Here is a 25,445-nt window from a genome sequence, read left to right as displayed (position 1 = left end):
TTGCTGGTGTTGCCTTTTCTGCAGTGGATCAACACAAATCTTTCTGTTTCCATGGCATCTTTGAGTCTGGTTAATTAACTCCTGTCCCCCATCCTGCCAATTCAAACTGGTCAATACACAGGCTACTCCTGCTGGAATCATTCCCCAATGTAACAATTCTCAATGTGTCACAGATGGGTTGTTGGTTTTGGTTTTTTTGGTGTGTTTTTTGTTTTGTTTTGTTTTTTTAATAGGGTTAACTGTTTTAAGAGACGGAATAAATTCATACAACAAGAGAAAGAGAGAGCAAAGAAAGTTTCCACCTCCTGAAATCATTCTCCTTTGAACTACACTATGAATGGAGTCAGGGGAAGATGATGACATGGAGAGGAAACAAAACAAAGCAAAGCAAAAATAGATATCTAATAAAGAAAAAAGGCACAGAGAAGAACAGAAGAGGGGGGTTATCTATCCTGCAGCTTTACAGGCAGCATTAGCATCTCGTTGCCTAATGAGCCATAGAGGTAATAGACACACCATGAAAATAAAAGTGGGAGGGAAAAACAAGCATCAATAACACAGAAAAATAACCACAGAGGCTGCTGCTAAGCAAATGTCACTCCTCTCACCTTCTCTGAGCCTTCCCAGTCTGCTGCCCTGCTCCCTTCCCAGATGTTTGTTCTCTCTCTTCTGGCACTTTATCTCTGCAACCACTTGGTTTTCATTATGTCCTGGGGTTTTGAGTTGGCAGCAGCCAAGGGGCAGGATTCAAGAACAGCTCTCAGGGGTCCTTTGCAAGTGTCCACATCTCCTTCTCATGATGCAGAGAGATGGTCTGGCCTCACTGAAGTTAAGGAGGAACCAGAGTTCAAGGACACAGTGATGTCACCTCTCAGTGTGCCACAGGTAGGATTTCATGCTCAGGAAAAGCAAAAAGCCTGCCAGCTTGGCTCAGCACAGCTGGGTTTGGTGAGACAGCCCTGTGGTCTGAAAACCCTTTGCTTGTTCACAGCAGCACAACCAAAGCTCACAGAACAGCATCCACCATCCTTAGCAGTGCTTTTACTGGCACAGCTTTCAGGCAGGAAGCTGGGGCAATGACAGGAGTGACAGCCAGGCAGAGGGCTGGCACTGCCCCATCTTCTCACCTAGAAACCTCTGCCAGAAACTTGGACATTAAATGCAGTTTATTCTCACTTAGAATACCTTTGTTTTCTTTTTGGACACAGAAGAATATGCCCTAGCCTGTTTCTTCCCCTTCCCTACTTCCTTTGCCTTTCTTAAGTCATCAGTCCCTTCTGTCTTCTTTTTCATCTACAGTTCCTGCAGCTGCCTTCAAGGTTTATTCCTTCCCTGCAGGATTATTTGGAAGTTTGCTTGTGCAGGGCGAATAGCATTTCTGTAATAAAGCCTCAGCCACATTCCATTAGTGTCATTTCCATCTGCAGAAGTGAAGTGTCAGCTAATAAAAGGTAGCACAGACCCCTTGGGCAAGATAAAATGAGAGAGCAAGAGAGGGGGGGAAATCTACCGTCAGAGATGGAGAAATGATAAATGTCTTTCCAGAAGCAGGAGCACCTGGAATGGGAAGAAGGGAGCACTGGGGGATGGGAGGGGAAACAAAGAAGGGGGGAATATTATCTTTGCTAAGAAAGACTTGTTTTTGGATGGTCTCATTAACTCAAAAATGTCCTTCTATCCACCTTCTCCATACACTAAGGGCAATGTCCAGCCTGGCTGGACCTCTGCAGGGAGAGGATAATGTGCAATTATTGTTTGCAAGCAACAGTGGCCTGGGGGAGCCGTGGGGAGCTGCACAGCAGGGTCCAGCAAGGCAGAGCTCAGCAAGGGAGGGTCCAGCACAGCACACAAAAACACACTCACACCATGTCCAGGAGGCTCTGCTGAGCCTTGTCCCTCCAGAGGGATGGGAGCAGACAGGGGTGTCACTGGCTGTGTCGGAGCTGTGAGACCCAAAGGCATTTCTGAGACAGCTTTGTCTGTCTCAGCCTTTCCCTGAGCCCACGTCAGCCATCCAGCAGGCTCTCCCACCCAGATGGTGTCAGGACAAGCCCCGCAGGGTCCATCACAGTGTGCACCTCCCCTGCAGCTCAGGGGCACATTTATGACCCATTTGGTCCCTGTCTGCTCCCATTAATCGGGAGGGAGGTGACAGCAATGCTGCTGTGGCCTCAGTGCTGTCCACCAGCCCTCACCAGCCCCACATGCTGGGCAGCAAAGCAGGCACATCACCTCTCTCCAGAGCACCCTTCCCTCTGGACAAGGACAGAAAGGCACAAATACCACAAGAGAAAAAAAAAAAAATTAAAAAAAGTTTAGTTAAAAGTGTCCATTTTTTTTCCTGCAGCTAGAATTTATCTCCCTGAGCTCAGATGATCTTTGTCTGGACAGAAGCTCCAACTCTGGAGAAGTCTCAGTTCTCTGCTGACTCTATCCATGACATTCAAGATTTCCAGGACCAGATCATCTACTTCTCAGTGCTATCAGCTCCCAGCTCCATTAGAGAAGCACAACCACAAAAGATTTATGCCAATGTGGCAGCTCTTAATGCCATAATCATGTTAGCACAGGCAAACATGATCCCATGAAAGGTGTCAGGTGTGCCACAGCCCAGAGTTTTCAGGTCTCCAGCTGGGCCACTGGAGCTGTTGGCAGCTGGCAGAGGATGACAACCTTCAGGCTATCTCATTTCCCTGAGGAATATAAGGGCTGTTTTCATGAGGTCTGTCTGAGCAGGGATGAACACCTCAGCCACAGGTGTTTCTTCTAAAATATGCAATACATATGTTTTTCTCCCAGTAATGGCCAAACCCTTCTTCATTTCTGCCCTCAGAAACAAAGCTGTTGCTCAATTCCTTCCTAAACCTTCCTACCAGCAGCACATTACTATCAATATTTTGGAAAGCAATCATGTCAAACAAAACCATCATATGGGTAAATACAGAAAGCTGCAGTGTTTATAGGCCTTACATTCTCTTAGTTGACCACCCAAAAGTACCTCATGATAAATTAAGGACTTTCCTTTGCATTTTAAATGGAAATATTATCATTTGTTAGCCATGCTCCCCTCTTCATTGCTCAGAGTACATATGGATTTTTCCCTGTATCTGTATGGAAGCATCACCCCGGGGGCACTGGCAGGGTTTTTAAGCCCATGACAGATAACCATGTCCCTCCAATTTCCTGGCTAAAAGCTTCCTAAATTTACGTAGCTGAGCACTCCAGGGAGCCAACTGGATAGCAGTTTGCTTAATAAAAGTTGCCTTTATACAGAGATCTAAATCCTATTTTCCAAGAACTGGCAGGGGATTTGCAGAGTGTAATCCACCTGCTGCTGACCCTCCACAGCACAGAAACTTCTCACTTGCTGGGTGAGATTTTTAGTTTTTTCATTGGAGAACAACACAGAGTTTTTCTGGTGGTGCTGGAAAAGGGAAATGTAGGAGCACCTGAGGATTGCCAGAGGCAGAGGAAAAAGGTTGGGCAGTTTTTTCCATGTCTGCTAACAGCCTGTTATCAAAGACAACTGGATAGAGAAGGGATTGCTGAAGAGGCTGCAATTCTCTGAAATTTTGCTCAGGGAAATGATTACCATGTTCAATGTGGAAGTCTGAATCAACAGATGGGTCTCTGAAGGACCTTGGAAAGCCCTTTCAGTAGTTTCAGAAGCAAATCCTCCTATGATCCTATCGCTGCTCAGAGGACCTGAATTGCTCCCAGGTAAGCCCTGGGGATTCCAGCCATGCTGAGACATCTCCACTCTTATGTGAAAGTGCCACTGTACCACCCTCCTGCCACAAGGAACAGTCACCTGGGTGAAAATGAGGCTGGCATGACAGGAGTGATTAAAGCTTGGAACAAATACCCATCAATGATTCAAAATATTTGAGGAAGATTTGCTCATCTCTAGGGCCTAAAAAAACCATCTTGTGCAAGGCTCCTTTTCCCAGGAAAGAATTCACAGTGGTCCTTTAAACCTCTGAAACATATGCAATGGATTATTAACAAATGTGAGTGGAAGGGTAGCTGAGTTTAATGTCACCTTTGTATACACACAGGCTTCCATCCTTCCTTCACAGAAAGATTATCCTCCCCACAGATAGATGCTGGAAGTCATCCAAGAATTTAAGAACATTCTTTCATTCACAGGTGTTTTGGAGCTTACAACAGCAGTGCTTATTCTAGAAGATGATGAGGGAGAGAATTGCCTTGGCCCTTCAATCAGCTTTTGCCCATTTCACATCAAATTGCTATCTGATAATACTCAGTGAAAACTGGAACACTCTAATGCAAACAGAAATGGCTCTAGCAGCCAGAAGAAGCACTAATGACACAAATTAAATGGAAAGACACTGAAGCATGCAGTGCACCTTGCTGTCCTGGTGGACAAGCCAAATGTGAGCCATCAAATGTGCCCCCGTGGCACAGCAGTCAGCAGGACCACGGGCTGTGCCAGCAGGGCAGTGCCAGCAGGTCGAGGCAGATGAGAGCACTGCCTTCCAGTCAGCACTGGTGGCACACATCTGGAGTCCTGTGTCAGTGCTGGCCTCCCCAGGACAAAAAAGATGTGGAAATACTGGAGGGTGTCCAGCAAAGGACCAGGAAGGTGCCCAGGGGATTTCATGTACAAGGCTGAGGCAGCTGGGGTGGTTTAGCCTGGAGAAAAGAACACTCAGGAGATCTTATCAATGTGTATTGATACCTGACCTGAGAGAGGAAATAAAGATGGCAGGGCCAAACTCCTCAGTGGTGCCCAGAGTCAGGAGAAGGGGCACAAACCAAAATACAGTAAAGGGGCACCTGCCATGGCTCTTGGCTCCTCCCAAAGCAAAATCCCATGTGGCAGCGTGATCGTGGCATTGATACTGCAGAAAACATCTCCATTTCTCACCAGACCATTTCCCTGGGCTTAGAAACAGGGATGAGAAAGTTCCCATTCACCTTGCTCAGACATCCAGGGTGCCAGGCTGAATTCACCAACAAAGCTCCAGCAACAGCAGGGAGAAAGGGAGAATATCAGAAATGCATTCAGCTGCTGACAGCAGCCCAACAAAGAATCACCACAAAGGCATGCAGAGCTTGTGACAGGGATGTAGGGAGTTAGTCTGGGGCTGAAGGACCTTAGTTACAACAGCAGGGTGGAAAAGTGGAGCTGGAATCTACAGAAGGAGAAGAAATTGTGACCTGACTGAGTGATATCTATTCCAGAGGGACTCAGGAAGGAAAAGAAACTACAAAACTGCTTAAGACTGTATCAAACACACAGAATGAAGGCCACGAACTTAAAGATGTGGAAAGTTCAGGCCACAAAGGAGTAGAGGTGGAAATCAAGAGAAGCAAAACTAAAACAACTGCAGTGGAGAGTGCAATAAGAGAGAGCAGGATAAAAAATGCTGGACAAGAATACTGACAAGTCAAAAATATCAATTCTGTGCTTCCTTAGTCAATAAGGCTGCCACCATAGGATCTGGGGAGGATGGAGGAAGTTCAGAGATGCAATCCACTGCTCCCTCTCATAACCAGACAAAGGCCAGGGATAGCTCACACCTGTACAAATATTGCAATGACTCTGCAAACTTACACGGTTTTTGCTGTCGTGAGGTTTTTTTAATCACAAAGGTGGTCTGTGCTACCAAGATTTTCTTTTTTTTCCCTCTCTTATTCAGCCCCAGCAGAGCCCCACTCAGCCCAGATATGTCTGAATACCTCCCAGTCCAAATGAGTGCCTACATCAAAGAGAGAAAAGGAAGAAGAAACCCATGACATTTTCTTCTTTGGGACAGCTAGATTGTCTTAAACCCAGTGTTGAGCAAATGACATATGCTGCCTTTTCCAGCCTGAGAGACAACCTCCTCCTTCCTCTCCATATATTTCATTAGCTCTAAATTATTCCTGTTGCCAAGATATTTGAAAGAAAATTGCCAAAAAGCTTCAATGGCTACCCCCAGTAGCCAGTATCTGATTCCTTAATAGGACTCAGTGCCCAGTCTAAATCTCATCAAGACATGACTTTGAAGGCACAAAATCCTAACCAAGAAACACTGAGAGGAAGAGGTAGAACATAAGGCAGGAGATACTTCACATAAAAACCCCAGGAAGACTTAGCAGAGTCTATTCTTCTTTCATTCAGGGGCTATTTCCATAGTCATCTGGACCCAGAAAATAGACCAAGGATCAGGAAGAATCAAAGAGGGGGTGGAAGCAGGGGGTGAGAACATGGGTGTCTGCTATCATCCTGTGTCAGTGTCTTTGACAGAACAAAACTTTGGAGAGGGTTTTAGTTGCAGAAAATGCTGCCCCAGTGAATCCCAACACTCGGAAAATTAATTAGCTACTGTTAAGTCAGCTGTAAGCATGCACAGCTCTGTGAACACCAAACCTTTCATCATTATTACTGAATCACAACACAGTCTGCCACCAGAGTCTTCCCAGAGCCAGACCAGGACTGGAATAGTAGGGCCCCTGGCTGTGGTGCTGAGCTGCCACTGTGGATGTGCACGGGGAGGCTGCAGCTGCTGGAGGAACTGCTCCAGAGCCTGCCCAGGGGCATCCTGCCTCCAGAGGAGCTTCTGACTGGAGCAGCTGCAATGCAGGACTGGGAGGGTGAGAGGAGTCCAGGTGGAAGAGGGAGAAAGAGCTGAGCTCAGGGTTGGACAGACTGTATTTTCAGGAGAACCAAAGTCAGGAGTGCTGCTGTAGCTGCAGGTCAAACCCAGGGGACAGTAACAGAGCTGCAGGCTGGCTTTGACTTGCAGGTGCCCCACGTTGGAGCTGATGTAAACTTGCAGATTTGATCAGGAGATCAAAGAGAACTTGGCTCAAGCTCTTTTCAGCTAAGGGAAGAAACATCTCTCTTTCCTGTGACAGTGCCCTACATGCTACAGATTGGAGCCTGACTGCACCACTGCCTCCTCTTCAGAACGGACAGACAGACAGACAGTCCTGACTGGGACTGCTCTGGGTGAGGGTCAGCTGGCTGTCCCCTGCCCTGGACTGCACAGTGCCAGGATGTGTGTCCAGTCTCTGCTGGGTAGCACACAGATATAGATATTCTCAGGTCAGTCAAAGAGAAAGGAGAGGTTTGTGCCAGGCTAGGGCCTGGGAAAGAGTTTCAAAGGAAAGTAAATAATTCTCTATCTCTCTTGTTCTTCACATTGTTTATAGATACGTTCTGTCACCATGCATCATTCACTGTACGCCAATGGGTGAGATGTTTTTACATTAAGGCCAATAAAATTAGTCTGCATGATCTTCTCTATAAAAATAGCAATGTGTTTGAAATAAATCAGTTGAGTTCTGTTCTTCTAACCTTCTGACTTGGAGTTTCTCTGTTCCCTGTCCTGCCTCAACAGCGACACACGAATGTTGCTCTACATGGAATCATTAAAGATGAAAAGACCTCCAAGTTCATTGAGTCTAACCTTTGACCAAACCCTACCATGCTACTAAACACTCAGTGCCACATCCAGTCATTTCCTGAACACTTCCAGGGATGGTGACTCCACCACCTCCCTGGACACCCCATTTCAATGCTCAACCCCCCTTGCAGTGATGAAATTCTTCCTGATGTTCAGCCTGAACCTCCCCTGGCATAGCTTGACACACATCAGAAATACACACTGGATGTTATCACTGGGTCTGGAGTGGGGTGCCCAAACTTCCAACTTCTTCCATACTACTGAGGGCAGCTAGCTGAAAGGGTTTCTTAACACTTGCTTGGCAGGCAAGATGGGCTTCAGTTGCCTGTTTCCCTCGGCCTGCCCTGCCCCTCTCCTCCCCTTGCTTCCTCACTCGGGGTCCTACAGCAGCGTGCAAATGTGCTGGCATGCAAAGAGCCCATTTGCCCACTGGCAGGAATCGTGCTGGGCCATGGAATTCTCCCAGCAGGAGGACAAGAACCTGCCAATTACCTTGGCACACACCACAGGCTCACACGGGGCAGGAGAGGAGCAGTGGTACAGCAGAGCTGAGCTGCCCTGCCAGCCCCTGCTCTCCCCTCAGCCTGCCTGGTAATGAAGTCATTTTGGCCAGCAGGACATGCAGCAGATGGGCTGTCACTCAGGGTGCACCAGCCACTCCTCAGGGTGAGAACTTATTAAGGTTTTACAAACGCAATCAAGGGAGAGAGCTTGAGCGCTGTTATGACAGCAATAAAAGTGTGTCCTGCTTCGTCAGCACTTTGGAAAAATTAGTTTAAACGTCCTCAGTGGCAAACAGCATTTAGTGCTGCTCAGCATGGGAGAGGGAAGCAGGAAAAAGAGACTACACAGGCTTTTTAAAAATAAAACTCAAAGCGAGTTTGGCACGAGTAAATCACAAGCAACCGTCCCCCTACAGTGCCCTGCTGCATGAAACTCCTTCCTGAGATAAATCAGTGCCACATCGAGCCAAACACAAAAGTAGTGCCAGCCCTTGCTGCATAGTGCACCTTCCTCCAAGACATTAGAATTAGCACCTCCACCTCTTCAGAGAATTGCAGTATCTCACCTTACACTGCATCACCAGGTTCTACAGTGCTCACTGTCTCATCATGCCTATTGTGCATCTTTTTTCCTTGCTCTCAAGTCTATACTGCAGTGCAAAATCCATGGTGAAACTTAAAAATCAATTGCAATTATAGAACTTGATTTTCCCTCTGCCAAAATGTTTTTTTTTTTTTAATATAGATAGACCCTCAAATTCTGATCCAAAGTGTTTTCTCTTCCTTTCCTCTTTAAAAAAAAACTGAATTACACAATTTACAAATTTGTGTAAGGGTCTAGGGAAACAGAAGAAAGGAACGATATATATATCCTCACCACTTTTCTTTAAAATAACCACAGAGACAAAAAAACCCCAATAAACTAAATAGCATCACTCAGAAAGAAAAATGCCTTGAGGCTTGAAACTAAGCAGTGTAGCCCCAAAATACCAGTTTGATTTAGCTGGGAAAAAAAGGGCAGCTGAAACAAAACACAAACAATTCTGCATCAGCTCTCCAGAGCATCCTTCCACAGCCACTGATCCAGCTCCCTTTCTGCAGGGAGGAGAAATCACACCCCCATATTGACCTCCTGTACACTCTCCTGCCAGCCCTTGTAAGTTCATGGTCTGCTATGCCTGGGCTGCTGCTGGGCCAATTTGCATGAGGGAAACTGTAAATGTCACACCAAAACACTCACAGTGGATTTCTTCCAAAGAAAAATAAAGCTTAGGACCAGCAAGCAGAGAAAATTACACCCACAAAGAAGCCATAAGTCAGCCACATTCCAGACAATTTGCAAGTTTTGTTGTCTCACAAGTATTTGGCAGATTCAAAGGTTTTTCTTTAGACAAAATGTAGTGTTTTCTTATTTCCCCACTGTGAAGTTAAAAACCTTATGGAGCAAAGGGTGATGTCACCCTGATAACACACGGCAAGGGACCTCTTGAGGTGGGAAATATCAGGTTCCCCTTCCCCCTCATGGCAGTAAAAGACTCCACAAAGAATTATAGGCTCATTCAGAATCAGAGAATCATTTGGGCAGGAAAAAAATCTTCAAGTTCATAGATTCCAACCATTGATCCAGCACTGCTAAGCCCATCACTGAACCATGTTCCCAAGTGTCACATACACATCTTTTATATCTGAGGCCTCAGCCCTGTGCAGGTACCTGCCACACTCTCCAGACTGAAATAGGAGGTTGTCTGGAGGGTACCATAAATGCTTTGGAATCAAAATTTGGTGGGCTGAACTTGGGGTGGGAGATAATCAGCTTTGGATGTGAAGTTTCCAAGGAGTGCGGAACCCCTCTTGTCCCTGGGGAACACCTCCTAGTGCACCCCCACCATCTAGAAACAATCATATTTTTAATGGGAATTAACCAAAACTTGCCTACATGCAGCTCCATTGCAGGTGAGAGACCAGAGCAAATTCTCCACATCAGACTGAGAAATTAATAATTCCCACTAAAATTGCCACAAACCACTTGGCCCCACTACAACAGCAGAGGACACTATCTTTCTGTGTATTTCCTTTCCTCTCGGCTTAACCCATTAACCCCCTCTCAGCTTAACATATTTTCAAAGACTGAAACTCTCTCACTGTGGCTCAGATAATGGAGAATAAGATGGGAAAAACATTTATCAACATCCCCAGTGTCTCCAGCCAGCCAGAAAGAAAGAAGGTCTTTAATACAACCCTGGCAAGGGTCAAAATTACCTTTGATAAATCATTCATTCTCCTGGTTCCTGTGAGTTGTTCTTCCAGATCAGTGATGTGAGGCTTACAGTGGATATTTTTCCCCTCTCAGAGCAGGATCACCCAGCTCTGGCAGACACAACCTTGGCTGGCTCCAGCAGCAGAGACAGAGCTAAAAAGGTGCATGCAGTGCAAGCCCCAGCCTGCAGGTCTCAGGAACAGGCAGGGACAGTGCAGGGACAAGCTGCAGTGGGGCAGGATGGGTCCACCCCACCCCTCACCAGAGGGAAGACTGATTTCTCTCTGTGTATCTGAGCAAGCCCAGAATGTTAAACAGCTTCTCTCCCTCCCAGTTCTTCATCAATTTTTTCCTCAAAAAGCCAATTCTCTCTCATGTCAGCCTTCCTTACACTGTTGTCCCAAGGCTCTGTGTGTACCTCAGCTAAAAGCTCCTGAGAGCACATGAAGGCACAGGATTAGATTTCAGCAAGCAATGAACTGAGATTGTGATCAAGATGCTCACATTGTGCAATACACAGTGCTGGGTAGTGATTTACACAAAACCAGTTCCAACTACAGCACAAATCACAACTGTGCCATTTAGGTAATGCCATGCTCTGCTTTAATGGCACTTCTCTCCACAGTACTCTGGTGCCCAAGCTAAAAAAACAACCCAGATCATGGGAAAGTGAATTTCAGGGTAACTAGATAGGAAAAGAAATAAAGAGGGAAATATGTATATGTGGCCTGGAAGCTGATCAGCAAACTTCCAACCTTTTTTCCAGTGTTCCTAAGGGTCCCAAATGTTTATTTCGGGAGAGGAAAAAAAAACAAAATAAACAACAACAACAAAACAAAACAAAAAAAAATAAATAAAACCAACCAGGCAAAGCCAGAGAGCAATGAGCTATTCCATTTTGCCCAAAAGCTCCCACCATCTGGGCACAAACCCCCTTCATGGAGCTCCTGTACTGCCTTCAGCAACCTCCTCACAGCTCTAGAGACATTCAGCTGCACCAGGGCTCTTCCAGCACAAGAGCTTCTGCCAAGGAAAAACAATTTCCTCGTGTCCTTTCTCTCCCTGTCTGTCACATTCCCAGCAAGGCAGAGCTTGGCCCAGGAGATGCTGCTGTGAGGAAGGAGCTCAGGCAATACCAGAATCAGCAGCTCGGCACCTCACACAGAAGCACTGGGCAAACATGCCCTGCATTGACTGGGAGAGAGGAGACTCAGAGGTGACCAAGGGAAAACATAACTCTGAAGAGAATTCATGAGATGATCTGAAACTGTTTAGGGCTATGTCAAATGTGGGAAGCAGGTGGCATAAATGAAAAAGCTCAGGAAAGGTCAAGCCTTGGAGCAATTGAGTGAGGATCTCTCCATGCAGGGAAGAACCAATCTGAAACACTCTTGGCAGAGGCAGCAGGGAAGAAAAATCAAATAAATAGTTTTGAAGGAATTGGAGAATGGAATTCATCTCATTTTAAGCATCTAGAAATGAAGTGTGTAACCTGGGCCTGTCATCCAGGCTCACTCAACAGCAGAGAGAGAGAAACACATTTTAGAGGGCAAGTAATCCTGGCTACCTGTGAAAATGCCTGTTAGCATGGATAGGGGAACTGGCTCAGGGATGAGGTGAGGAAAATCCCAACCTTAATCACTGCAGAGCTCCTGAGAAGGTGACAAAGATGAATTTAATGAGGTGTCTCCTTGGAGTGGCACCCCACCATGTTTTAACAGAGGCTATGTGGATGTGAGTCTGGCCATGTGCCAGCTTCAGCTAACCAGAAAAACTCAGCAAAAACAAAACAAAATGGTCTTTATTAGCCTTTAAATACCTGGGGGGGTTATTTAAGGGAAAAAAAAAAAAAGAAAAAATATGGAAAAATACAAGGAAATATGATGAATGCTAATGCAAAAAAATGAAGAAAATACATCATCTTTGATTCCTTGTGCCTGGATCTATAGTTATTTTAGAAGGAGATTGGGTTATGAGGTAAATTTCACTTATTCCTAATAAAAGAAGAATGCTACATTTTTTTGACAAGTGTTCTTCAATAAGCCACCTGGACAGTTCTAGTAACAGGTAATAAAAATGAAATATGATAGGATTTCCAAGAAGATCCCAGCAGTTAACAAGGGAAACGATTTCATAGTTCTTCCCTAGGAGGCACCCAGATTTCCCAGGGATAACAAGAAAGCTTTTATCAGTCCCTTTGCAAGGTGTGGAGGGGAGGTTTGCAAGATGTGGCTTTATACCTGCCCTAGCTGTAGCTTTACTTAAGAAGCAGCAAAGTAAAATCAGAGTACTTGGCTGGATGAAAGCCAGGCCCGTACAGCTCAGCAGCAGTGGGGTGTGCTGGGGATCACAGAAGGAAAGACAGGCTGAGTTTTATTAGGAGCACCACAGGCTCAGCAGCTGCAGCTGTCCTGGGTCTAATTCTTATTTTACCTATATAGACAAACATGATTTTAGCTCTTCTTCACCCATGGACTGAGCCTGGTTGCAGACCCACACTGTTCCAAAGGCAGCCTGGTCTTGCACAGCCCTAACTCCCAGTTTGTTCTCCCCAGATTTACAGTTACAGGGCCTTTACTAGATGCCATGGAAGCTGGCTGTGAAGAAGAAACATACTTGAGATGCTTAAATAAATCATCCTTCTATGTTTTGACTCTACATTAGGGCACCAAGTGAATAAAATGCATCAAATCTGCTATTTCTTCTCCTGGGCCAGGTTCTGTTGGTCTTAGCATTTTGTGTGAGTTTCTCCTTGCTTTCCAGACATGTTTCCCCATCCTAACAGAGCTGCCCCACCACTAAACCCCCAGCACAACAAGACCGCACAGGAGCCAGGGGGACCCCCTCTTTGCTGCTGTCTGCAGCCAACAGAGCAGGAATGCTGGAGAAAGTGGAGTGACTGCAATGCATAAATCATAGGGACAATATTGTCTCTCTTCCCTTTGCACAGATCCCATATATCACAATGACTCAGTGTAGATCTCCCAGTGGGGACTAATTCCAACTTTTAATGCACTTTCCATCTGATTCCTCCGTGACAACAGATGGGTCTCTGTCCTGAGATATTGCATTTTGCAAACAATATATTAAGCACCTCTGTGTTTCAGTACAATTTGGTTTGGGGACCCACTACTAATCCCATTTCAGTGGTTTGAATTGTGCATTTTACCACTGACAAGACAAAACCCCTCCAGTCCAATGGCCATCATCTCTTCTCCTTCCCCTCTACTTTTTCTGGTTATTTCACCAATCTTCCTGGACGTGATAAATCATGTAAATTTAATTTAGAGATTATACCCCTGGCTTTAGAGACAGACAAGGTTAGCTCTCTGCTTGCAGCCTGTAGCTCACTAATCTTATAAAATTCCTCCATTCCCACTTGGCTGGAACTGCTGTTGGGGAGTGGAGGGAAAGCAATATCTATTCTATAAAGTGTTTTGGATTTTTGTTGGACACTTGCAGATGGCATCTTGGCCACTGTCCAAACTCATATTGCTGCATAAGGATAAATCCTGAAGGTTTTCACAAGCCCACTGTATTACAAGCTTTATCTCAGCAGTATGAAGTTGGTGCTACCATTTCCAAACTCTTCCAGTCTCTCCAATCAGTTATAAATTCCATTCAGCTACATTTTTCCAAAGACTGAGCAGCTCCTAAGTCCAGAGAACCTCCTCCCTGTGCATGTTTGCTGCCTCCTTTCTGTATGACTGGAGGCCAACACTCCTTCCCTAAAAACTATCAGATCTGCAGAGGACATGCACGAAATAGGGGAATTCCTGATATCTAAAAAAAAAAAGGCATAATTCTTTGCCTTTCAGGATTTTTTGGCCCCAGGCTGAGGGTTACAAGCACTGACCAAGCACGTTATCCATGCAATCTTTCCTTCATCTATAAATTCCCTTTCTAAGGAAACGTGTAGCACCAGCAGGGGATTAAAATCAGTTGTTTCATGGGCATCCCAGGCGGTTGTCTTTCATCTCCGTTCCTAATATTTCTGTTAGGCTTGGATAGCTTTTATTGGCTTTTTTTCTCTTTGCTCTTTCTCACGCCTGAGCAGCTCTTGGCTTTGGCAGGCACAGAAACAGCAGTTTTATGACATGCATTTTTTAATGTATCAAAACATGTTCTTTTGATCCATTTTTCAAAAGGCAAGTTCTGCTCGGCAAAGGTTAATAAGCTTCCCACACCAGCTGGATGTAAGAGAGGTCCAGATGTTGCTGAGAATCAAAACTCTCATCTTTAGAAGTCAGCAGGGCAAAGCGAGAACCTTCTCTGGTACTGCCTAAGCCACAAGAAATTGCTGGACCCTCAAAGAGCTGGCCCAGAGTGTTCTTTAGTGTTGAATGTTTGGCACATCTGAGAGAAGTTAAAATGAGGTTATGACAGTTCTATGAGCTCCACAGCAGCTGCCCAGATAATTCACACTGGCAGGTTTCTGCAGTTCTGAGTATCACAGACAGGGAACGTGCTGGAAGCAAATACCTCAGGCAACCAGCACATCACACCCTCCTCGTGTAGCAACTCAGTATTTGCACATCCAGCACTAAAAAAAAATTGTTTCCAGCCCAAAGCCTGTGTTCTCTTTGATGGGTGGCCCTTATGAAAAACAAAAGGTAAGGAAGGAACCAGAGTTTCAGCCAGCACTGACCCCCAGGATCCTCCAGGTGCTGTGGCAGGGCAGTGCCCACTGCAGCTTTGCCAGGACAGCTGAGGTGATCTGCAAGCATGTGGCAAGTTATCCTTGGCCTTTCACACAAACCAAGTCATGTTATAAATTATTTTTCTCAAATTCTTTAGAGCTTTAGTCCATGTTGAAGTCAGCTTGTTCCAAACTTTACAGACAAGAAGGTAAAAATTCTTTTACTTCTTTGCCTTTAATTCAATGAAGAAAATGCTGAATGCATAAAATACATTTTGTTTTACTACTCCCAAAGTGGATTTTTCTGGGATGTATTATGACTTTTTAAAGAACTATTTGAATGTAAAAGGCAGGAGACTTACCAGACAGGACTGGAGGGAGCATCCCATGGATGGAAGAAGGCTAGGGTTGGAGGCAGTAGATAATTTTGCAAATTTTGCACCTTGGTAGATGGCAGAGGAGCACCCAAGGAACTCAGGTCAAGAGCATCAGTAAGAAAGGAAGGATAGAGGGCCTGGAAAGCAAGAGGAGGACATTTCCATTTAAATAACCACATAGCAGATAGGAACTGAACACATATAATAAGCTTAGTCAGGGTTTTAAACCAAGCCCAGAACACCAGTTTAGAAACAGAGAATTGTCCATACAGGAAAACATCTTAAATATTCTTAAGTCCAACTCTTAACCCAGTTCTGCTAAGCCGGCCACTGAAACATCTCCCTAAGCATCACATCTTTTAAACACTCCAAGGATGGTGACTCCACCACTTCCTTCAACAGCCAGTGCATGACAAAGTCAGCTCCTGGCATCTTCTCAGTGCACAGGGCACAGCACCACTGATCCAGATGCTCCCTGAACTAGGCTAATCCCAGATTTGTTTCAGAAAAGTTTTATGGATGTTACAGTTCATTTATTAACATGGGAAGGATGATGCAAAAATCCCAAAGCCAGGAGAGACTGGACAGACAAAGGTGCATGATTTGCCAAGCTTGCCCAGAAATCAACACGACCATTTTTATCACAGCACATCACAATTTTTCATGGTAGAGATCAGAAATAAGTCAGTTTTACAGCAGGATTGCTCTCAGCTTCTGCTTTTTCAGAGCAGCTGATGTCTCACAGAATCCTTTAGAAAACCACTCAGCCTTGCAGCCATCCCTGCTTCTCCTGCCTCCCACACTCCTCCCTTTTCCAGGAGGGAAAGTCAAGGAGTCGAGTTGTGTTCTCTTGCCTGGACTTCACACTCAGCTCCCAGCAGCTGCAGTGGTGGCACCACGAGGGAAGCTGAGCAGCACCTGGAAGGTGGCAGCAAACTGGAAGGACAGGAATGGGAGAGCCCTGGGCTCAAGAGGGGACAGCAGAATTCTCACATGATGACTCTGTTGTTGTACAAGGAAAATAATATCTCTTCTCCTAACATTGAGTCTTTCTATTGGCTTCAGTGTTAATAAAAATGTTTAGAATCAAACCAAACCAGCCCTGCTGCAAAACCCTATGTTTTTTAATACAGAGGACAAATCAAAGGAAAGGTTTCTACAAAGAAAATAACAGAAAACCGTGAAGCCATCCTTTACAAAAATATTGAAAAGAAGAAAATTAATCATATTAAACATCAAAAATTACTTTTAGATCCCACACAGAGAGGCTACCATGACATCAGCTCTGAAGATATCCACAAAGCAAAGCTAATGTTATCCTGCCACATTGTATTCCAAGGAATACTTGCACAGACTGATACAGAAGAAGGGGGAATAACATAAGCAAAAAATAAATTCCTTACCTAAAAGCCACTTCACATAAAAATATAATCTTAAAACTAACCTGTATTAATTTTTAAGTGGAATTTTAAATAGATAACTTAAAAAATCTGGCATAAGTCTGCCTCCTTCCAGATTAGCATTTAGAGACTTTCACCTATGAAAAAGGTTCCATTTTGAGGAGCAGCCCTGACACCAATGAAGCTGAATAAGGATAAATTTAAATTAGTCAGAAAAGCATCATGCTTAGATGAGAACAAGGTCCTCCCAGGAGGTGGTGTTTAACAGCCTCTGTGATTGCTGCAGGAAGGACACTGCTCTGCCTTGTTCTCTATAGGAAAGTCAATAGCCTGGAGAAAGATAGATTATTGTTCATCACATCTAGAAGAGCTTTTATTAAAAAAAATCATATTCACAGGGTATTTGAGGGCAAGCTGATAGTTTTAATTTCTCCTCTAGCTCATTTCCAGTTTTTGGGAAAGCTGGTAAGAGAACAGAATTGTCTGTGTGGATGCATGAAAGTCACAGAGCAAAGGAAAGGGACAGCAGCTCTCCCACACCATGTCTTGAAACCACTCAGCCTTCCCAAAAACAGCCTCAGGCAGAACCCTCACACAGCCACAGCTCCTCCATGGATGGGAACAGAGCTTGTTTTAGGGCAAAACCCTCACAAGCCATGCTCACTTTAGAATTGGGTGCCCAGTGATTCACAGAAAGCAGCAGGTGAAGGTGCCAATCCTTCATGCTACTCATCCCTTCCCAAGAGCTCCTTTAATTCCCCTCCAAAGAGGCACCAGAGGATTTTTTTTGGCAGACCTCTCCCAGCACAGCAGTTTCTGTTGAGCCTGAAGCCCTCCTGGGAACCAAGAGTGATGCTCTGGACCAGGGGCAGGAGAGCACAAAGAGCCAGGCAGGGGCTCAGTACAACAGCAACAAGCAGGTGTTGGGCAAGGAAAGGCAAAAAAGCTACATAAAGAAGAAATCACCTGCATTTTGATTATATTTTTCACCAAACTTGCTGGATTTAATTATTTGTTCCATTACAGGGTGCACTGTCCAGGTACAAGCTCCCTGGAGAAGAACTTGTACTGTTAAGATGCTCAAGTCTGTATGAGGTTACTTAGAAGACAGCAATTATCACCCCAATCTCTTTTGTATCCTAAACAAAAAGAGTGATGTAAAAAAACAGTGCTTAAGGTGTCTGCAAATGTTTTATTCACAGGAAAAACAAATTGCTGTAGGAAATGAAGGACAAACATGCATATGTAGCAAAGCCTAGCTCAGAGCTGTGATAATTCTAAAAGCTAATAATTACCTGAATACTCAAAAAAATCCATTTCTATAGTGGCTTCTGCCCTTATGAACAGTCATAAATTGAACCTCAAAGTTTAATAGAGGAGAAAATTTTACATATTTTTATTGCTAGAGGTGCTGAGGCACAGAGAAGTGAAATGATCACCATCTTTTCTTGGTGTTCTCTCCCTTCCTTCCTCTCCACAACATGGTGAGGGGACAGGAAAGCCCTTCCAGGGAGGCTGTGCCTCTGGATCAGTGCAGAATCAGTGAGGCAGAGATGTGATGCACTGAGCACAACCAGGAGTCCCACAGGGCAGCACTGAAAGGGACACAGATGCCAGGGACAAAGCTCTACATATGGGAACACACAGAAATTCTGCACAGGGCAATAAATATGAGGCATTCTCTACCCTGGAACACCCTGGAGACTCAGTGTCTCAGGAAGAACATGTCCTGTTTCTGCTTTGCATGCTGGATAACTTGTGAGCAGTTCTGAGAACATGATTGATTCCCTGGATCCTGATTTTCTGTGTGAGACTCCACGAGTGGTATTTGCCTCCCAGCCAGGGCACTGCTTCGGAGTTCTTCTGCTTAAGCAGAGTAAGGAATAAATATTTTCATTAAAATTATTATATATTCTCTGTGTGTGTGTGTGAGTCCTCACCTCCAGGTTCCCTGACAGCCTCCCAGAAGGAATGCTGCATCTGTGGCAGCAGCACCACATCTCTGTGCAGGCAAGAACCAATTCCTACACTGTTAACTCCTGAGGCAGGATAATCCTCACAAACTCCATTTTTCTCCACTCTGAGAGAAATTCATTTGGCTGGCCTTTTCCTAGCAAATATTTAGCAACCCCTGTGCACATATTTAGAAAGAATTCCTCCCAAATCACTCAACCAAAAGTGATTTCCCCCGAGGAGGGTGAGAGAACAAACACGTGCCAGCTGTGAGCCACGCTGTTCACTGCACTCGGGCACCACAGAGCTGCAAGCAGCACAGGAATCGAGGTGGGACACAATTACCCATCCACATTAAATTAATTTTCACTCTGTTTTCCTATCAGGCTCACCACTGCAAAAACAGGAGGGATGAGGTTCCATGGAGGTGGTTTACAAGGTGAGAGAGGATGGCAGAACAAGGTAAAGAGAAGTACTAAAAAGCAGTTTTGTTGTTGAATGTTCATCTTTGCTCTCTTTCAAAACTTTTGTATGGCGTTGGCTTTGTAGGAGAATTTCTGATTATGGCTGTGAAAATATTCCTGCTACTTTTTTGTATCTACTTTGTGAGAGTTCAGCTAGTCTCAGACAACATTGACTGCAACCTTTTCATCTCAACAGATTGACTGTGGGAAAGCTATTGACACAAAACTGATTTCTATGTTTCAGTAATATTACACCAATTTAAATGAAAAAACCCCACTGGATCTTTTGGTTATTTGTACTTCTGGATTTTTTATTTTTATTTTATCTTGGAATGCTGACAGTTCACTACCATTTTTCTATTTGCACAGGGACATATTGTGAAATCAATCACAAATAAAATTTTTGTTGAAGATGATGATTTGGGAAAAATCAGGAGGTTGGATTAAAATATTGGCTTATTGTAAACCAAAATTACAATGAAACAAATTCAGAATTGGAAACAACATGGATTAATATAGAAATAGTAAGAAAACCTTGTTAAAATATTATAACTTCAAAATGCCTAATTTACTACAAGAAAGAATTTCAGAAGTTATTTCATAGGAGTAAAGGAGAAAACAATGAAATGTCAACACTCCCTATGAAAATGACATACTGAAATCATCCATCTCTCCCTTAACGCGTGATAACAAGGCAGGGAAGATGCACGTTAGGGCACTGGCCTGGAATATAGAACATTTCTGTTCAAATTCCTAAATGGACAGATTTCTGGCTAGACTGTTGGCTTTTCTGTGTCTCAGTCACCAAAGTGGTGAAATGCAGTAAGAAAACACCCCATCTATTCACTGACACAGTTACTATGATAATAAGGTGGCATATAAATTCCTTGGATTTAAGGCAGCTCCTTCTAGCCACTCTCACCTGCTCCGAACAGCACAATGTTCACTGATAATAATCACAGGCTGAGGTTGCCTGAGCTGCCTGGGGGATTTGGGTGCCCAGGGGAACTGGCAGCTCTGAAGATCTCCACCCATGGGTTTTCCTGCTCCTCTGATTGATTTCTGCCACCACCCCAACAGCACTGCAGGTGCAGGCCTGCAGAACAGCAGGGATATTTACAGTGATAACATCTTCATGCCAGCGAGGCAGGGAATCCCGTTGGGCCAGAGGCTTTACAAGCAGCACTAAATAAAGAACATCCTGTACAAAACAAGCCCTCTGCAGTTCTGGGACACACCTTTGAGTAGGGACAATTCCCCAGCACCATTGTGCAGAAAATCTGACATTTGAAACATTTCAAGAGTCACACAAATCCAAGAGCCTGCTCACAGAACATTCCTCTGCAGCTACAAAAGTAACTTCTTCCTGCTCCTTTCCAAAAATCAAATCTCAATCAAAATTCTCTATGCAGAAATATCCCTTCCTAGGTTATCACCTTCCTAGGGCAGCATCTTCTCCTCCTCAACAACAGAATTGTTGATGTTGCTTTTGTGGCTGGTAAATAAATCAGCTGCTGTCAGGTCAGATAAGATTTTCTATCAGGTGGAGGTGCAGAGTTTTCTAGTGAAGAGCAGCAGTGTGGCAGAGGAAAGGAGTCACAGCACTCTTATTTGTTGTGTTTCTGTTGTATTTGCTATATTTCTATTGAATTTCCTACAATAAAGGAATGAGGGAAAGACACCCAGAGGTCAAGTGGAGAAAGTATTGCTGTGCCTTGGGTTTTATTCTGACCCCTTGGTCCTCCTTCCCTAAACTCAGAGGCTGCAGACAGAGCAGAATTCCTCCCAGCAGCTCAGCAGGGAGCTGCTGAGGGGGACCAGCAGCACATCCCCAGCTGAGACAGAGATTTTTCACTTTTCAGGTGCCTGGAACCTGGCTCAAATATTTAGCAGGCTTCAGTGGGTTTTATTCTGTATTTCCTTTCACACAGGAGCACTGAATAAACCTGATTTTCAATATACAGCAGAAATGGCCTCAGTCCTGCTACAAGGAGATGAAATGCCTTTGTTGTTGTATCCAGGATTCCTTTGTTCCAGTAAGGAAGGAACAGCAAGCTTAATTAAATGCATTAATAATCACAAGGTAGTTAAATATCTATTGGCCACTAAAATACAGAATGCAACAGAAGCCTAAATAATTACTGTATTATAAACATAAAGGTATGCATCAGAATAGGTAAAGTATTTACTGTTAAAAGGTGGCAATTTTTTTCTGGAAAATTGCCCCTGCTTCATATTTTTCTGTTTTTTTTCTTTTCATTGGGATTTCTATAGACTTTGGCCAAAACAATTTTCAAAGTTCTAGTTTTGAATTATTATTGCTGTTATGCTGTATTTCATACATCTTATTTCTGAAAACAATCCCTGTTAAAATAGCATTTGTTTTGCTGAAAATTTTGAGAATATTCCACCAAATTTCTCAGAATATATCACCAAAATCTAATTCTAACAATTCATATAATTTTTAAATCCCAAAAAAACCCCAAACAAAAACCAACCCCAAAACCTCAAACAACCAACCAGCACATTGGCATTTTGAGTGATTTTTCGAACAGAGAATAAAAAAATACTGGCCTGGTATTGACCTCTTCTAGCTATCTGCAAGCAAGCACACTGTGGAAATGCCAGTACACACTTCGTCCCAAAATGCTCCTTTACCACATGTCCAGGTTGGTTGAGGACACTTTTCCTCCTAAGAGGAGGAATTTGCTTGGTCTGGGTGTCCCCAGGTCACCCCAGAGAGAGCTCTCCATCCCTGGGGGGGTTTGAACAAGACAGAGTTGGAGCAGTGGTTTAACAGCCCCAGTCCAGGCAGAAATCCCATTCACCCCCTTTCATTTTTGTGCTTTAAATTACTTATTATCCTTTACTGATTATTGGTGAATTTGTTATTTGTAAGGATGTATTCCCATTTTAAAGTAGAGTATAAATAACACCCTATCAGAAGGGGTTAATAAGGCAAAAGAATATTTAAAAGACTTGATAAAAGCTACACAACATGTCGTGATTTCTGATCCACTATCAGCTGATCTAACCACTCATGTTCAGTGCCTCTGAAATACCAAACAAACCTTGAAATTAAAAATCCCCTGTGCCCTACCTTTTGTACACTGAAGAAATCAAAGGATCCCAACCGGGGCTTAATTCCTTACTGATAAAGGAAAATTGCTTTTATTAAAAAAATATTTTTGAAGGGAAAAAAGTCCTGTATTTGGTATGAGAAATTAAAAAAAAAAAAAGTTAGTATAGATGTTGTGATTTAGCTAAAAATATACTGGCTCATAAAAGGTACAAGCTTGGCATTGTTCCTTCAAAAGTTTTAAATATTTTTGTCCCAGGGAGGAAAAATAAAATTACAATCTAAGAACATTTTGATCCCAAGGTTAGTTCTAAAGTAGCTTGAAATTTAAGCCATATAACAGCAATAAATTTCCAAGGCTGTAAAGCATCTAAAATGGAAACTTGAAATATGACTAAACTTCCCATCACCTGGGTAGTCCAGCCTCTTTTTGACATTGTGGTTTTCCACTTCCATCAGACTGGCCAGCTCTGTGTCCAGCCTGGTCCAGGCATGAGGAACTCACATCCAGCCTCACACGGGGATGTTGTTTCCCTGCACCTCACTTCATGCAGGAGCCCCATGTGGTGATTGTTGTAGCCAAACCTGGCTGATTTGAGGGCTGACTTTTACTGAGGTGCACTGAAGTTGGACAGGATGCTCAGGTAAACAAAAATACCCTTTTTTACATGGAAATCCCCTCACTGGTATCTTCTTGAATCAAATGAAATGGAAAATTTATTAAAAATAAAATTAACAAGGTAAATAATCTGAAGGTGGCAACAAATACAGATCTCCATCATCCATCTCCTGATGTCCAAACAAAATCAGCTACCAGCTGAATCTGCTCTGTGAGCTCCACCTTCCATGCCCCCACTGATGGCTGGCAGAGTTTTATTTGCCCACATTTCCCCTAATTTCACCTCACTCACAACTTTGAGTGAGGCAGGACTCCTCAAATTCCTGAGCTGTTTTTCACTTTGAGCCTTCAGTTCCATCAGTCTGAGTCACTGGGGCTGGGCTTGGTGCACCTGAGTGACAGAGAGCTGGCAAGGACAAGGCTGCAGAAACAGCAGATCAAGCTGAATTTATTGGGAGGGAAAGGGAATACCACCAAGCTGAGAAAATTCAGGCAAGGAGCTCAGAGGCTGGCAGTACAATAAGCAAGGAAAAAGCAAGCAGAATGGTGAAAATGTTTCACAGGTGCCAGGGAAAGAGAATTATCTGGTCCTGAGACAGCCCTTCCACAGCCCTGCTTGATGTGTGATGGGATTTAGCATGAACTTTCAGCCATTCCAAGAGCAGCTTTGGGATATCCTAAGAAAGTTTCATGATACCAAAGGTTATTGAAAGAACTACTTAGCACTTCCACACACCTCAAGATTGCACAGCAAAATGCCCAATTGAACTGTAGACAAGGGAAGGAAACTTACTACAAAATTCAGTGTATTTTTTGATCAGCATGGATGTATAAATATCATGAAAATTTGTATGAAGACATTGGCAACATCTTTCCCAGTTATGATTCCTCCATCCAAGTTCAGGAGATCTGTCATCCTGTCCATTTGACAAGTCTGCAGCTTGCTTGTAAACCAGGGTGTGTTTGTGATGTGTTACAACTGGAAATCAAAACCATAAATCCCCTGTGCTGACCATCTCAGCTGAACCCCCAAGCAAGTCAAAATGCAGGCTTACCACAGAGCCCACAAAGCTAAGGGCACTATTAACTTGCATAAAAAGAATTAATACTGAAACAAACAAAGAAATCTGGTTGAGCTATGTAGTGTTGAAATATTAATATTGTTGGCAAAGAGAGTACATGAACCTATTATTTTGCAAAGTGTGGCTGGATATAGTGAAGGCAAACACTGAATAAGAAAGGAGAAAATCCAGTTCTTTAACTGGATTTTCTGATGCCTGTAGCCAGACACACAGATAGTTTATTCTATTTTGCTTCTATAGCTGGAACGGATTTGGTATTAAAACTTCCTAAGAGGTTTTTTCAAGTATAGGGAAAATGTATTTTAAACCTAGGTGATTTCATTTCCAGTGATGAAGCCACATCTACTGAGCTGAGAAGTAGGTGACATCAGCGGGAAGAAATTTGACTGTGGGATCTACAGAGAGTAAATTCTGGGATAATTATTCTGAATTAACTTACAACAGTAATGCCAAGAAAGTTTGAACAGAGACCCTCAAACTAAACTGGTATTAAACAGAGTAGTTCCACATCACTGCCATCACAGACACTCTTTTCCATGCACATCCTCCTGCCTGTACTCCTTGCACATAAAACCTTACATAAAGGGATTTCTGCAGAGTGTCCAAGATATAAGGCATATTCATCCTTCCATTCCCTGTTTTTTGATAACTAAATTCCTGTAGAGGAGAGAAAACATCACCTGCAGAAGAAGGAAAAGCAGAAATCTCATTATGCAATCAGTGAAAAAAGTCTGGTTCCATGCAGCAGAGCCCTAACAACTGCATAGAGTTAAATACTGCTCAGCATCTCAGCGAGTGCAAGCACTAAATTCATTGGATGAGTCCTTTAATTTAAAAAGAATTAATGAAAGACAACAACTAACATTACAGTTAGGCATGGCTTAGCAGGTTATCAGTGATGTGAGTCGCATCCTTTAGGTAGGCACTGAAACCCTCAAACATCAGACAGTAACAGCACTGTTTTCTTCCATGCCTGGTGCTGCACTGGGATTCAATTCCCCCTTCTGCCTAAGGGTGCTTGTATTTACATTTCTAGAGAGCTCTCAAGCCATCAAATAAGCCACAATTCCCCAGGGTTGTTGCCCACCAGATGTGGTATTTTGGCTGCTCAGAACCTGCAGGACTGGGGTGAGGAGATGCTCTTTCCCTTGCTGAATATCGATTACACACAAAGTAGAACTACTGAAGCAGGAATTCTGCCTTCATGCACACACACAAACCCCTGCCTGCAACTTCATTGCCAGGGAAATGTTCTGTGAAACAATTAAAGCAGGTTTGAACCCAGTCAGGCAGAGGAAAGATTAAACTTAAGTCACTCAAAACACTGAGAGCGGGGAATTAACAAAAACTGCTTTTTAAAGTCATCTCCTACAACCATGAAGATAAATCCTCAAGTAATTACATAATGATCAAAGGTGCATTTCATTTTTTGCCTTTTTCTTACAATGACAGTGAACAAAAGACGATTTTTGTCACAAATAGAATTTTGTAAATTTGCATAAGTCTGAGGAGTATTCAGCTCTCTGACCACAAGGATTTGGTATTTGCTCCTACAGAACAGATGAAAGCTAGCTATGTCTATATTCACTTCCATACACTGTATTTTCATTGTTTGCTGCTGGTCAAAGACAATCCTGGCATGGCTGGACCTGCA

At 43.7% G+C, this 25,445-nt stretch overlaps 1 long non-coding RNA gene across 9 annotated transcripts in view; it reads right to left on the bottom strand.

Annotated features, from left to right (window-relative positions):
• Positions 1-25,445, bottom strand: part of LOC116184124 (uncharacterized) — a 149,362-nt gene that overhangs the window by 102,679 nt on the left and 21,238 nt on the right. For all 9 annotated transcript variants that reach the window (XR_014958319.1, XR_014958320.1, XR_014958323.1 and 6 more), the window contains exon 2: positions 15,180-15,331. This is a non-coding gene — a long non-coding RNA (uncharacterized LOC116184124). The remainder of the gene's footprint in view (positions 1-15,179; positions 15,332-25,445) is intronic.

The sequence above is a fragment of the Lonchura striata genome, chromosome 13 (genome assembly GCF_050655825.1).
Source record: "Lonchura striata isolate lonStrDom1 chromosome 13, ASM5065582v1, whole genome shotgun sequence".
In the NCBI taxonomy this organism is placed as follows: Eukaryota; Metazoa; Chordata; class Aves; order Passeriformes; family Estrildidae; genus Lonchura; species Lonchura striata.
Note: the sequence above shows the minus strand (reverse complement) of the source record. Positions and strands in the feature narration are given on the sequence as shown.